General features: G+C 41.6%; 1 non-coding gene across 1 annotated transcript; it reads left to right on the top strand.

Moving 5' to 3' along the window:
- Positions 1–14,800: 14,800 nt before the first annotated feature.
- Positions 14,801–14,874, top strand: TRNAI-AAU (transfer RNA isoleucine (anticodon AAU)). The gene has a single exon. It is a non-coding gene; the product is annotated as a tRNA-Ile (tRNA).
- The last annotated feature ends 873 nt before the right edge of the window (positions 14,875–15,747 follow it).

Below are 15,747 nucleotides of genomic sequence, written 5' to 3' on the forward strand. Positions count from 1 at the left end.
TATGATTGTGCAAATGACTAGATTTCAACACAATTGAAAGAAAAGCCCTGTCTACGTCTCCAAAAGCGTGGCCAGCGAAACAGTGGGTCACGAATATCTTTAACTAGGAGCCGATGCAGATGGCAAATCTCATGAGTCTTTGTGGGTTTAAGCCTCACCTATTTTATCAAGGAAACACCACCATTTATCTCCCCAAACACAGCAGCCATGCACTTTTCTTGGAGAAGGTTCACTTGAATTTCTTTGTGCTCATCGGAATGCTTCTGTTTGTATTGCACCTTCAGTTCTGGAGTACATCATGGTAGTGCCAGAGAAATGTCAAAATGGCACCCGTTTATCGTTTTGTTTTCATGACCAGTCAGCATTTTAGGAACTGACTGCACGCAGTTTGCAGCACTAGAGTCTCACTCTGTGTCCAACCATGGTATACCATCTGTGCTGTATTGAGCTGACTGTAATATTTTGGGAAATGAATTACTCAGCCCAAAAATTCTGACCCCATGATTTTACCGAATTATCTGATCCGTTCAGTCAACAAAATCATAGTTTTACACTTGCTTCATTCCGAGTCAGTTTGCATTGTAAATATTGTACATCATGCTTCTAATTTCCTACACTATTGCAGTGCCTTGCTGTCATGTATTGAAAGTGGTGCTGTACACATTGCTCAATATTCGATGAATTTCAGCTGCACTGCACTGCTCAGCACCCTGAAATTGAATTCTAGCACACATTTCACACTTATCCGAGGCATGCTTACATGGGTTTTGCGTCAAGAACTGAAAGCTGTGACCTCATAAGATAGACAGGCACACTAAAGAAATCGTACAACACATATGCGTTGCATCATGAAATTTTAATTGCTTTTTATTCGGAGGCCAGTTTGATTTTGAAAAATATAGGCATTGTATTTTATGAGCTGAAATGTAGCTCCGGAGTGTCAACATGCCAAAGCAAGCTTCTGAAGTTATACTCATGCTGACTGTATGTTTGTTACGTTCATGAAGCAGTTAATTTTGTAATGATTTGCATAAATTCATGTGGCTAAATCACTGCATAAACATCAGTCTGCAAATATGATGTGCAATTATTGCATAGTTATAAATTAAGGAGCACATGCAGCTGTTGCGGTCAGCAACACAGCAGACAGTATGATATTCAAGTGAATATTCATGGCTACCTATGAAGTAATATATGACTTAGTAAGGTAGTTACTGCAACTCTAGTCTTGAGGTACGTGTAACTGGAAAGTACAGACTTTGTAGTATGTTGTGTTTATCGAAAAATTCTCAGCAAGTGCTCCTGGAGAGTGAATGATAATTCGACAAGGTTTGAAGAGTAGGCTCTTGCTCAGTCATCGGTCAATATTTAACGTGGAAGTGGAAGAATCACTGAAAATAAAAAATGCACATCTGTGCGTCTACTTAAGCACTTTCTTGAATGCCCATGCATACAGGGCTTTATTTCGCATTCACTCGGCAAATGAAAACAGTGAAGATGGTGGTAGAGGAGAAGAGGCTACTTATTTAGCACCTCTATTTAGCAAGAAAGTAGGGAGGTGCTTGCTCTGTTAGGAGAGCTTACTCTGGATTTTATGGCATTTAGAGCGTCTCTACTGAGTGGTAATATTTTGGGTTTTATATACACTCCCAAGACCCCCCCACCCCACCCCTCCAAAAAAAAAAAGTCGCAGAAGGCAGCGATTCAAGAAAGAAAAAGAGCCCTGTAGGATGGCTCTGGCAATTAGAAGCTTGTTTGATTGAGCCTCATCCAGAAAGAGAAAATTTTTACAATGGAACGAGTGGATTGAGCAACAAATAGAGGCTTTGGGGGAAAGGAATGGCAGACTTCAGAACCCCTCTCAGTCATAGGTCGGCAAACTTCCTCACAAGCCGAGTCACTCAAACTCGGATTGGGCCATAAATGGGAATCTGAATGAGCCATATGTGCAAATACATTTTGCGATTGAGTGAGCTTCACTTTTTTTTTTGGTCGGCCTGTGCTTTCAACACACCTTCGACAATTTAAAGATAGAATTTTCGGTGAGCCTGTAGTTCGCGCTCACTTCTTTTTCATTCATCTATAGTTAACACTGGCCCATCTTCCCTATGTAGGTATGGCCGAAGCTAAAAGGAACATGTTACTTTACGCCTGTATGGTAATGAACAAAATTTTTGATGTGTTTACGAAACAAATGTGAGTCCAGCTTCTTGTCCCCTCTCGATGTTTTTCAGCATGACATTATATCTCGCCTAGTACCTAGTCTATTGGTGGCCATAATGCATTTATGTTGTATCTGTTTATCACTCTCTTTAGCCCCTGAGCTATGTTGTGAATGTAGGTAGTACCCACGACACACCCTTTACATGCTACGCTTCTCGCTTATTATGTTCACAGAAGTCCAACATAAATCTCTACCAACAAGCTCAGCTGTCCATTACTCTAAGTTGCAAATTTCTATAATGTAGTGAACATTCTTTTTCATGATTTCTTAATGCCTATTATCTGTCACCCCTTAGGTTTCAGTGATATCCTCCAGGTCAGGCACCTTCGGCAGAAACACTGCAGCTGCTGCTACCACCACCACGACCTATACTTCACTTCAGCCATTGCTGCATCACAACCAGTATTACAACTTCTGAGCCGCTACCACAGTCCTTCCCAATGATGCCTCACCTTGACAGGGCTTCACATGCTTCAAGAAGAAGCTGTCAGGCAAGTGTGTACTGTTAAGAAATTTAGCTTTCAATAGCACTGATGTTTTCAATGGGCAGAATAATTGACAAGTCTGCCAACTTCATGCTTCTTGAACAGGGTTGAAACTACGTGTGTCTGTCAGTGTAGGGAACCAAGTTTATGTGAATTTCAAAGTAGCTTATTTTTATTTTATTTTACAATATTGCAGGCCCCTTCTCGGGCCAATGCAGGAATGGGTTGAACTTGAATACACAAAAATGTGAGGAAAATAAATCGAACTTATGTACAAAGCAAGTAAGAGCAAGAAATATGCACATTGTATAGTATACAGGTGTTCACATAAGTTCTGAATTCTGTTCATAAATTTGACAGAAGAGCAGTTCACTATATTAGCGGGCAGCATATTCCCTTGCTACAGAACTAAATAATATTTGTAAGGGTTATGTTATTAATTTTGTGTATGAAGGAAGCAGGGTAAGCAAACGTTAGAAGAAAGTACTTTTTCATTGTTTACTAGATATGAAAGCAGATTCTTTTTCTACAATTTTCGTGTACCGTGCAATCCTGAGCGAGTGCTCCCACTATGGTGAAGGTGACGAGAACTGGAGGGGGGGGGGGGTTCTTGCTCGGTCTTGCATCAAAAAATCAAGATTATAGTGAAAAAGTCGCATGTGCTTCCAACGAAACTGATACACTTTAATAAGTATGCATGAATTCACTATGATTCTGCAACCTCGTTGCGCTTCTAAATAAAGGAAGTGAAGGAAACTACAGAAATGGCAAAAAGGCGGGGGGGGGGGGGGGGGAGTGCTTGCTCAGTTGTTCGTACATGTTTTAAATATCTTGAAAGAGAGAGGATGGAACTTGCTTATGTGGGGGCGCTTGCTTGAGATATTACAGTATTGTCCTCATCCTGCGTATCTTTTTTTAATCAACTGAAAAAAGCGACCTGAAAGCAAATGGCCCTTTTATATATGGTATATTTGTAGCTTATTTTCTTTCTAAATTGACGAAAAGCATGAAGTTTAGCATTTTTTAGCAAAAAGAAAAGGCTGTCGAACTAGTGTTGTTTAAGCATTTACCGAAGTCAGACACAGTGAAATAGATCAGGTGGCACAGTAAACAAAACAAGTCAGCACAGAAAAAAAAAGTGCAATTTTTATTGCATAAGTAGAACTCCATCTTCTCGAAATGGCATTTTTGTTATGTCAGTATGATAATTTTAAAATGGCAAAAGATGTCATGCTGATTGTTTGTGCACGTACTCAAGCAACACATGGTGGTGTACTGAACTGAACTTGATCCTTTAGAATAACTTTCATTTGATCTTAAAGAAAGTGTGCAAAATGTCCAAAATTACGTACAGGAGCAAAAAAATGCAATTTTTTAAATAAAGTAAACCATACTTTGGTTCGGTCAATAGAACGCAAGGCTCTGAACAAATTAGTATAAACTTCTGGTTGCTATCATTACATGCTCAAAAATGACTACAATAGGGTAAAAAATACGTGGAAGTCTGGGACTTGCCGGTCTTCTCTAATCAACACAGTGCTCTGAAGTAAGGCAGTGTTTACATACACCCGCAGAGCTGTCATATTCAATAATGGCAAAGTAGATACATAGAGCAGAAAAGTTATTGTCGCTACCCCTTAATTGGAGGTAGTGACCGGTTAGACTCCAATGGCTGACTTAACATCCCCCAAAATGCACTGCTAAAGCTTGAACAGTTTAACATCAGGCCCTTTTAGCAGGGGTGCAGCAGCTGTGCCAATCGCGCCAATTTGATACAATTCCCGATTGTTGCACCGAGCTGGGCCAAACCCGTGAAATTGTTAAAATTGCACCACGCTGCGCCAAAATACCCAGCCAGCCTCAATTTTTTTTCAGGTGTACTAATTGCGGTGAGCAATGCAGACCATGTTGGCCACCTGCAGCTTTGCACCGTCACTAAAAGCGTGCAAACCCGAAGTAAACTGCCTAGAATATACCTAAAATAATCTAGCCACCCACACTGTGCTCGTGAGACGTGATCGACCTGATAAAGTAACAACACTGCATGACTATCGGTCCGCTGACCACAACAGATACGTATCGGCGGGATGGCAGAACTTTAAAACAAAAATGTGTTGCACCAACCCTTCGCGGAAAATGTAAGTTCTCTTGCCAGAAACGCGGATATGGCTTAATAAGGCTTCGACGTGCTGTAAATGCCGGTGTTGATTACCTTAGCAGTGGCAAATAACAAATTTTGGCTGGAAGCTGCGTCCTTGCCACGGTCTTGGCGATAGATATCTAGTACCGTCGCCGGGGCAACGGGGGTGTGCCGTTGTTACTTTATCTGGTCAAACTCGTCTTGCAAGATAGCCGAAGCGGCACATAGCCCCATGCTGAAAAGGGTGGGTGGGAGGGGGGTGGTGAGCGGTAAGAAAATTTGTTGACTTTCGTTCTAAAGCTGCTTGAGTCACCTTTGCCGCACTAGACCGGTGCCTGCGAAAAAGCGTGTTGAGATTTACAAGGGGTTGTTCGCGATACTGGGACACTTCACATCTTGCTCAGTTACTCATGCGTTTGTACACCATTAAATTCTGAGTACCAGTATAATTACTGACGTATAAATAAGCTACTGTCAATCATTTGAAGCAGTGTGTGACATTTATGCTTCTCTACAGAAATAAACTAAATTGTGCGCCAATTTTTTTTTTCACCACCTCTACTTCTCGTTTTTACGAATCTTCCAAATTTCAAGCTCACAATATCGGCAGATTGATATTGAAATTCTCAGAGTTTGTCAATTGATTTAACAGGTGCAGTAAACGCTAATATGGACTTTCACATTGGTTCCTTAGCGAGGTGGTTCAAAATACTATCTTCATTGAAATAGTAGTAAATAGTATGCTCACACTACATATTTAGGTTATGTTGAATTGTTTATACATGTTTTTTCTCTAAATGTAAGCCACCTTTTTTTATAGTGCTCCAAATTCGCTATGTCATGATAAAAATGCATGTGCTTTTTTTCCATAACCAGCTCCGAACTTGGAATTTAGTGCTCCAAAAGTAACATTTTGCTGCTCCAAAAATTGCTCCAAATGCTATTTCGGCTGTTGTACCCCTGTTTTAGCACGCCAGGAAATGCTGGTTGGTGTCCTAAGATAAAGTCTTAGCTCAGAGTTTTGTTACAAGCAAGAAGCAATGAAGGAAATAGGAGCAAATGGGAATGCTACACAAAGATTAGCACTTAACTCTTCAGATTCCATTTCACAAAACGAAACACTGGTTAAAGTCAATGTCAGTGCTGCTGAGAGTGAGTGGGTTTTTGTGCTGTCGGTAGTCTCAGCGAATAGAAAGTGCTGAGAGCACACCACGTAAACAAGCCGTGTAGTGATATTTATCCAAATAGCACGCACCAGCACTCATAACTGCGCCCTTATGTTCAATGGTAGCAGCTGTTGAAAGTGTTCATATAATTGCCATTGCAATATTTTATTCTAAATGAATGGCTAGTTAAATCACTGGACAACTCAAGTGGGTTTAACAATGATGGTGAGACAATCATCAAGTATTACTCATCGCAAGCATGAAACTCAGGCACTCCAGAATATTCAATCCTTCAAGCAATGATTTCATCACCAGCCCGACTAGTCCCTCCATGTAGACTGCAGTATTGACCAGGAGCTCCCCTGCTGCAGTCGGTGAATACTTGTTACTCCTCAGTGTCGAGACTCTCTTTCAAAACACCTCCTCAGTAACTGCACAGCATCATCTATAAAATCTTCATCATAGACAGACTGACTGATGCCCTATTAAGGTGCTATTAGGAGCTGTTTTGTATGCAAAACATCACACTACATTGTTTCAAATTTTTTCTGGTCAGTGTTTTTCTTGGCAGCGATGTAAGATGATCGATGGTACTACTTAATAATGTAACACTTCTCTGGACAACCGAAGAACTCTTCTATATCATAACACATTGCCTTACCAGCTGAACCACTTCTGCATTTACCCCGTCTCTGCGTGCTTATATTGAGCAGCACCCTGCATAGGTTAAAAAGAAATCTGCGAATCATTCACACTCACTCATGAAATATATTTTTTCCTTAGGCCTTACTAGTGGACTCAGACTCGCTGCTCATTGCAAGTCTGACAAGTCTGGTGAGTAGACTTCCGAGTCCGTTAAAACATGATGATCTTTTCCACACATGGTTTCAATGCTCTTTAACAGCAATGTGTTGCATAATTGGTGCTCCAGTTACAACCTTTCAATCTCAGACCTCTATATAGTGACTGCAACCCAGTAAGGTAATCTCTATTCAAAGAGATGGCACCTCAGATATTTTATGAGAATGTCCCGGGAAGAAATTCACAGGAGGGCATGTCAAGGAACCTCGACTCCCCCCCCCCCCCCTCTTGTAGTTCTGGCGTCTCAGCTATAAATATTGAGTCGGTGCACAAATGCTTGTGCATTGAGATATGTGTGAGCTGTGAAAACTGAGAGCTCAAGGCGCGATTTCATGTGGAGGGAGGCCGCTACACTGCCACGAGACACTGCAAGGTGCCAGCTGGAGCACCTATTATGCAATATATTGCTTTTATGGAGCACTGAAACTATAGGTAAAAAAGATAATCATATTTTAACGGACTCGTAAGTTGACTTACCAGACTTGGTCATTGGTCACTAACAGCACAAAAACCCTTCACTCTTGGGAGCACTCACATTTGCTTTAACCAGCGTTTTGTTTTGTAGAGTTAAGTGAGATTGAATCCAAAAGAGGTTACTGCTAATCTCGATTCTCAACCGCTATGATTCTTGAACAAGGGTGCAAATAGTTGCCATTCGCACCCTGGTTCGAGGAATATTGACATGACTCATCCATGCATAGCAAAACAAAGGCAAAGCCTTGAAATGAATAAGTTTCTTGCATGCTTTTTTCATAGCACTGTAGCAGCTTCTACATGACATTGTGTCCTGAGTTCTCATTTTTTTGGGGGGCTTTTGCACCAGCATTTGGTGTGAAGCATGCTGGCTATTGCGCGGTGCCTTCTTTCAGAGGAGGGGGCAGGAGCATGCATGCTTCAGAGAAACAGCTGTTGATAGCTCGTGTAGCTGCAAAGGGCTCATTAGGGGCTATGCTTGGGGGCTTCTTTTTTAATGCTGTTTAAGTGCTCATTTGTGTCAGCTGTGGTTGCATGCTTGTGTGGAAGCACCTTATTTTATGGCTGGCTTAACTATCCACTTTTTTTGCTTTTTGGGGGGCAGCACCCAGGGGGGGGACTGCCGCTTACAGTTCTGGCCCTCATAAATAACAAAGTGGGCAGCTTTGCTTTTTTTTAATTTTTGTTTGCTGTTGATGCATTAATACTCATCTCTACCAGTTCCACGACATTCCTCATACAGCCTGAATATGCCATTTACACTCCTGCAGCTTGCACTTATCTTTTTTATATCCATGTACTGTATTTGCTCACATAATAATTGTATTTTCTTCATTTTTGGACAATTTACTGATATAAAGGTGTGGTTTGTACAGTGGGTAAAGTTTTGGAACAGGTCGACTAAATTTAAAACTGGAAGCTGGAATTGTAATGACTACGTTGTGCCATAACAAAACCATATCAGGTTGAAGAGTTCCTACCATCAAGTTACAGGCACATGTTCGCATTGCCTTGTAATGAAGAAGCCCTGAAAAGCCTTTCCAAGTAATCATCAAATGTCTTCATTAGAGAAACTTAATTCATCTCAAATCGACTGTTGCAAAAAATTTTGCAATCTGCGAAATACTAGTGGAGCTACAGGAATTCGTCACATACTTTACGTGCTTTCTTTCACCTTTCGTTCGAGTGAGCTCACTCAAAGCCACGCGGGAGGGTATGACTGGGGGACAAGAAGCTATGCCTATTTGTCAACGTGCGTCCTGAAGTTGAGCTCTTTTATCCCCCCCCCCTTTTTTTTTCCTTCAAACATGGGGCTTCTTCTCAGTGTAATCACGAACATGTGCACGGGCATAAGGCAGCCTCCGGTTGCGGTTGTACACATTGCACTTGAAGCGCAGTCAGTTGAATTTGGAGCCTTATTTGTTTTGGGGAAACAGCGTTTTTCAGGTGACTGATAATAAATTATGAATTAAAGGCTGCGTGTTGCCCCATCATGTCTGTCTCACATGCTCTCAGGTGCCTCGACTACCCTCAGCAGCATTTTCTGACCATGCTCGAAAAGGGTTGCTGGGCCACTTAAACTGCTTCATGGAGAGTGTTGTGTATACTATACTGAATTTGTGAAAGAAATGCCCATTTTAGCATGCCTAATTCCTGTATATCTGCCATCTGCTACACTTTATAAGAACAATTTGAAAAAGATTTAAGTGATGACAGTAGATGATCGAGGCCCTTAAATTGCTGGACATTAAATTTTTCCGTCAAGGCACTCAAAGAACAGGAGGAAAAGGTCGCTCTGGTGCAAGTGTGCCCTTAATTGGCTATGCTTTATATGGTTTTGCCTGCTTCAACATCATCTAGTGCTTGAAGAACAAGAAGAATAATTCTCTGTGGCAGGAGTGTGCAATAAAATGCTCAACTATTTCTGGTTTTCCCACTTCTCTTGAAATTTATAGTATGTGTGCCAAAGTAAATTCTAATATTGAAGTGTGTGTGCAAATTGAATATTTTTCTGAAATTTCTCGAATACTTCTAGAATTTTTTCAAATACTTCATGTGAAATTCTAGAAAAAGTTGGAGAGGCTTCCAAAGTTTATTCTTATGAGATGAAAGTCTTCCTTTTCGCAAAATTGATAAGTGTTGGTAGGGTAGCGTTTCCTAGTTGCCTTTTAAAGAATAAGGCAATGCACAATTGAATTTATATATGCACAGATGTGTTCATATGCATGATTTCATGCAGCCAAAGAGTTGATCAAATTTCAGGTCAAAAAGCAGTATAAGTAAGCCCTTGTCTCTGCCACACCTATCTTCTCCTTGTTAGAATCAGCCTTTTCTAGAGTCAGTACATTTGCGACCGTAGCAGAGCCAGAAATTCAGCTTTCATGCAATACGAGTGTGATGAGGTGAAACATATTAAAAATTTGGAGGGTCCCTTTCAGTCAGACATTGACTCTATTTTTTGTCTCTGGTAAGTTATAATAGTTCAAATAGCAAAATTTGTCGTACGAATTGAATCAAATAGCAAATATTATTCAAAAGATATTCAAAAATATGAATATTTGCGTACCCCACTTATTGTTTACTTCAAATTTTTACCCCATTTTTCGTTCTCAGTAGAAAAGACATGTGCCCTTCTAAATGCTGTGCTAAGGCCACAGATCACAACTCATGCACGTGCCTAGAGCTCCACGCATATTCTTCTGTGAGACCTTCTATTTAGCTGTTTGAATTCAAAATTGTGAAACCTCGTGGATCAATTTTCACTATTGAAACTTCATTTTTTGAAGTAGTTATGCTAGTAAGTTTTAAGTGTTAAAGCAACAATTTGAGGGTGAGTGTAACGATGTTAACTCCCACACACAAGAAAGAAGGATAACAGAGACATTTTTCCCCTGCAGGTTCATTTGAGAGGCAGAAGAAGGAGCAGTGGGCTTGGCTGCGGTCGTAATGCAAGGAGGCTACAAAGCTCCTGTGGAGTGTCCTTCAGCTTCAGAACAAGAGCCTCATAGTAGCCCCGCATTGGAGTATTTGTGCATCAAGAGGACAAACAAGTTCCCCTGAACGGGGCTCTGACAGCGAGAAATTTGGAGGTTGTGGCTAGTGATTATTGCTTAAAGAGGTACTGACGCAAATTTTTGTCTTGCAATATTAACATTGTTGACAGCCTATTAGTCACAATGTGGTGGATTGCTTGCTGCAGCATGGGACAGATGGACAATTGCTGTCTGTTTATTACAGACTAGTTTTAGCTTGGCACAGCTCTGAGAACACGAGCCAGGGAATGCAACAAATTCCAACTAGTGTGCTAAATGGTACACATAAAACGGGGCTTCCAGGTGTAAGTAGCACTTGCACAGCAGGTCTATCAATATTGAAAGTGGACGGTGACAACCGACAAAGTAATCAAGGCGCTGGGGCAAACAGCTCCCGCTCGGCGCTTCTGGCTTAAGAGATGGCCCACCATGGCGTATTGTTCTTCTTCCTTGTTACACACAGAACACTGACGCACTTCTGTGCTGCCTGCGTTATGTGCTCACATTGTTTTGCTACTGCATATGCAGCACAATGTCGTTGTCGTCAAGTTGATCGTTCTCGTTCGGGTGCAAAGATTTTCTTGAGGCATCCTCACGTTCCACATGTTTACATTAGGCATGAACACAGCAGTCGCTGAATAGTAGCCTGCTAGCACAAGTGTGGCCAAAAGCAATAACGACTATGATGTCAATAATGTAGCTGTGCCAACTCTGAGCTCAGCAACAATGGTGGCACCTGGAAGTTGGGACTCAGCTTCAGGTCACTTTCAGTGATTCAATGATGCGAGATGGGGCATATAGCACTGGATCAGGCACGCAAACTTTAATATTCATATAATTGGCCGTCTGAGCTATAATTGTTCATCCAATTTGTAGATATATGTACGTTCAAGAGAATCAATGTCGCAGGCTATATTAGCCACAAAATTTTGTGTCAGTACTCTTTATGGTATTTTGCTTTATGTTTTAACTTACAGTTAAACAAATAAGTAAAGAATTTAGTAAGTTATAGTAATCATATAAATAAATTCGAGGATGCAAAAATATTTGTCTTGTTTTTCTCAAATGTCCCGACACTACACTACATACAACACTTCCACCCGTTTAGTCTACTGTACTTTCGAAGCACCATTAAGTTGCCTATTGTGGCATATTCATATTTTTTACACTATAAACTGGTATAGCCTTATTACCATGCTTAGACAAACATTACTTATGACCCTTACTACTTGCCCAAAGTAACCGGGGTTGTTCTGCAGAAGGGCTTGTTTTTGAGCTAGTTTATGCTTGCTTAAAATTATGTGGTGTGTGGTTTTGTGTGACTGTTCTCTCTTTTTTGCACTATATTATGATTTTCAGCAGGACCAGAGAATTCCTCGGACCCTTATCACCTATATTACCCATGAACCCTTAACTCCTGTATGGCCCATATACCCCATATGCCCCATAAGCCCTGTATCCCCCATATGGCCCGTAATCTCTGTATACCCCATTTGGCCCATACTCCCTGTATCACCTGTATCCAATAACATCGTATAATACGGGTCCTATCTGTACAGGATTTTTCAGTAGGGTTATCTTGATTTTTCCTTATTACTAGATGATTCCTGGTACCTTTGTGTGTATGTGTGTGTGTGTGTGTGTGTGTTTTCACGCAAAAGCGCCAACCGTACTTAAGTAGAATAAATCAATTGGTGAGTAACAGTTGCACAAAATGAGTTTTAAATCTGCATCATATAATAGTAACAATGTATTATTATTATTATTATTATTATTATTATTATTATTATTATTATTATTATTAATATTATTATTAATGCTATTATTATTATTGGAAGATGCGACTACGTCTTCTGTGCGTCTGTGTTTCGGAACACACACGCAAACAGGACGCGGACGAATCTGTACGTGCACTGTGCAGACGTTCCCAAGAATAACTTTCAGAGGTGAAAGTTTAAATGTAGCATTGTACTATGGCGTTGATCTTTATGCATGGGGAACTTTAGGGACGCTCAACTTCGTTAATTAGTTTCGTTTTCTAAAATTGTAGCAGCGGGAGAGGCTCAAAACGGAAAATCGGTAAAGCCGCGACCGAGAAGCGGAAGGAGAATCCGTTCATATGTCACGTGGTTTGCTCGTCGTCCGCTTATACAACTTCTAATGCATGTAGAAACCATCTTGAGAGCGCCACTAAAACAACACACAGGAAGAAACAGGCAAGGTCTTGTGCCTGTCCTCGTCTGCTTATTCCTGTGTGTTGTGTTTAGTTTCGCCCTCGCAATGGCTTCGATGTCAAAGCACCAACTCGCCCAACATTCAACTCTTTTGAAGTTAATCTTCATGCACGTTGTCACACTTACCGTATGCGTCAGCATAATAGGGAAAACGTGCTGGTTGTTGTCATAACCATAGTATTGGATTTTTGGACCATTATCCCTCCACAGAAACAAAAAGAACAGAAAATATCAGTTACCCCTTTTATGAGTCCTCATTTTCCACATCCTATTGCTATCTTTGAAAGTCAACGTTAACTAACTTTCCAAAAGTCACATCCTCCAAAACTCTCCGAAGAGAGTGCAATGATCCTCACCAGAGAGTTAGCGTGCGCCTTTAAAAATATTGGTACGATACATAGGGGACGGATGGAAGAAGAGGAGAACGAGGTGGGCACGAGCAGTGATCTACCAGATCCCTAGACTCTCCCATTCAGCATCTCTCGTAAATAAAGGCATCTCACCGTAACAAGATTGCTGGAAGGTGCGCCTGGGGTACAGCGGAGCGATCCCAGGCGAACGATCGCGGAAGCGCTACCTCAAGAACTCTCGCCGAAACCATTTGCCGTGCAGAAGAGGCCCGGCGCATCACCTGACTTCGAACTTTCGTCTCCCAGAAACGCTATAAGAACCGATACGACAGAAGTCACCGGCCCGTATTGTTTGAGAAAGGAGATTAGGTGTGGCTTTGGATGCCGCTTCGCAAGTGAGGCCTCTGCCAAAAGTTTCTGGCCAACTACACTGGTCTGTTTGTTGTCTTGGAACGTCTCAGCGATTTCACATACGTGATATCTCGGCTGTTGTCAACTGGCTGCCGCTCAAGCAAGACCAACGTCGTTCATGTCGCCCGTTTAAAACGCTATCATCATCGCAACGAAGCCTAACTCGCCAGGTGGGCATCGCCTGCGAAGGGGGAATGGCTACGATACATAGGGGCGGGTGGAAGAAGAGGAGAACGAGGTGAGCACGAGTGGTGATCTACCAGATCCCTGTTCATTCTTATCATCGTCGTCGACATCAGCAGTACTAGAGACTTTTAAATCATTAATCCCCGCAAACATCCATCTAGTGCGAATGATATGGGTGCCAGGCCATCGTAGTACATTTATAAACGAGATGGCTGACAAACTTGCGCGAACATCTCTTGATCTTCCGATTGTGCCAATCATGCCTCCTACAGCTTATGTAACAGCAGCGAGGTTTAGAAAACTTTCCCTTCTTGAAGACTCATCAAAAACCATGATACTGAATCCAGATTTTTCGCACCTGCACTTCACATGGAATCATAAATGGTGTCCCACGCGTAAATTGGAAGTCTTGGTAACAAAATTACGTTGCCGTGTACCACCTCTTAATTTCTACTTAAACAGGTCTGGTCTGGTGCCATCCCCTCTGTGCTCAAGCTGTAACGAACCTGAACATATCGACCATTTTCTTATCACATGTCACTGATTCAAAAATCAAAGAAAAAACTGCTTCGGAATTTTATTCAGAAAATTAGGAATATCACTTAATACTCCCAATATTTTGTCTTTTGAGGCCATTTCATTGGGACATAGCGACAGGAACATCTGCGGGGCTCTCTGCGATTTCATATATAACACAAGAAGATTACCTTGCTGAGTCAGCCATCAGCTCTCGAATTTTACTAGTCACATTACCACTTACTATTTAGCTGATACACTGCAATCATTCAACTTTCAGGAGAATTTCATATAACGATTCCACCACAGATATTTAACAAATTCTATTATTTCTCCCCCCCCCCCTTTTTGTTTTTTTTCTTTTTTTTCTTTTTTTTAACATTGCGCCAAATTAATTTCACAGTCAAAACACAGTATTCATATTCCCCTAATCTAGAAAATCTATAGGTATTTACTTGCATTAACCACCGGCTTCTTGGCCAATCCCCCTTAGTGGGTGAGAGCCACAAAAGAAAGGAACAAGCAAGCAAGCAAGCAGATCCCTGGACTCTCGCATTCATCATCTCTCTTAAATAAAGGCATCGCACCGTAACAATATGTATGTGAGCTGCGAGTCTCGACTATTAAAAAGAGTAACAGGTAACGTTATTTTTTTTTGTGAATTGCTGACACGGCAACATAGTCGTGATTACTAAGTCTGCGGGGAGATTGTGGAAAGCGTGGCCTGCTAGCTCAGTCGGTTAGAGCGTCGTGCTAATAACGCGAAGGTCGTAGGTTCGATCCCTGCGCAGGCCAGGTTTTTTTTTCTTTCCTTTACTATTGCACTGACCCATGGTAGATAGATATATGGGCTTCACCGTCTCAAAACCACCGCATAATTATGAGAGGCGCCGTAGTGGAGGGCTCCGAAACTTTCTACTACCTGGGGTTATTTAAAGTGTACCCAAACTTCAGCGCATGGGCCTACAGCATTTTCGCCTTCATTGAAAACGCGGCCGCTGCAGCCGGGATTCGATCCCTCGATCTGCGGGTCAGCAGCCAAGTGCCTTATAGCCTCCACGGCGGAGCTCATGTAAGAACGTCGCTACATGCCACTCTCATGAAGCGCTCGAGGTCTTGTCGGTAGCGTCACATATACGATATTCGGTATTACGTGACGTGGACGGACAATGAGGGTAAGTGACAAACTTAAACATGATAATCATGACGTGCGTGCTATGTTAAACATGATTACATTCTACGCTCATAGTGCGCTCGCAGTCATTTCGCTATAGCTTCACATATACCAAACTTGGTAATACGTGACGTGAATACACGACGAAGGTAAATGACACGTCAAAATATGTTATGACATGCGTGTTATGTAGAACATTACTACATGCTGCACTCATAGCTTGCTCGTGGCCGTTTCCCTACCTCCAGATATACCAAATTTGATATCACGTGACGTGAATAGACGACAAAAGTGAGTGACACACCAAAACTTGATAATTATCATCTGCATGCGTCTCAGGTAAAACATGACTACATGCTACGCTCATAGCATGCTCACGGCCATTTCGCTAGCTTGACCAATACCAAATTTGGTATTACGGGACGTGAATTCACGACGAACAAAAATGCCAGACACAAACATGATAATTGTGACATGGAAGTGATGTACGGCAT

This window comes from Rhipicephalus microplus, chromosome X, assembly GCF_043290135.1.
Source record: "Rhipicephalus microplus isolate Deutch F79 chromosome X, USDA_Rmic, whole genome shotgun sequence".
Taxonomy (NCBI): Eukaryota; Metazoa; Arthropoda; class Arachnida; order Ixodida; family Ixodidae; genus Rhipicephalus; species Rhipicephalus microplus.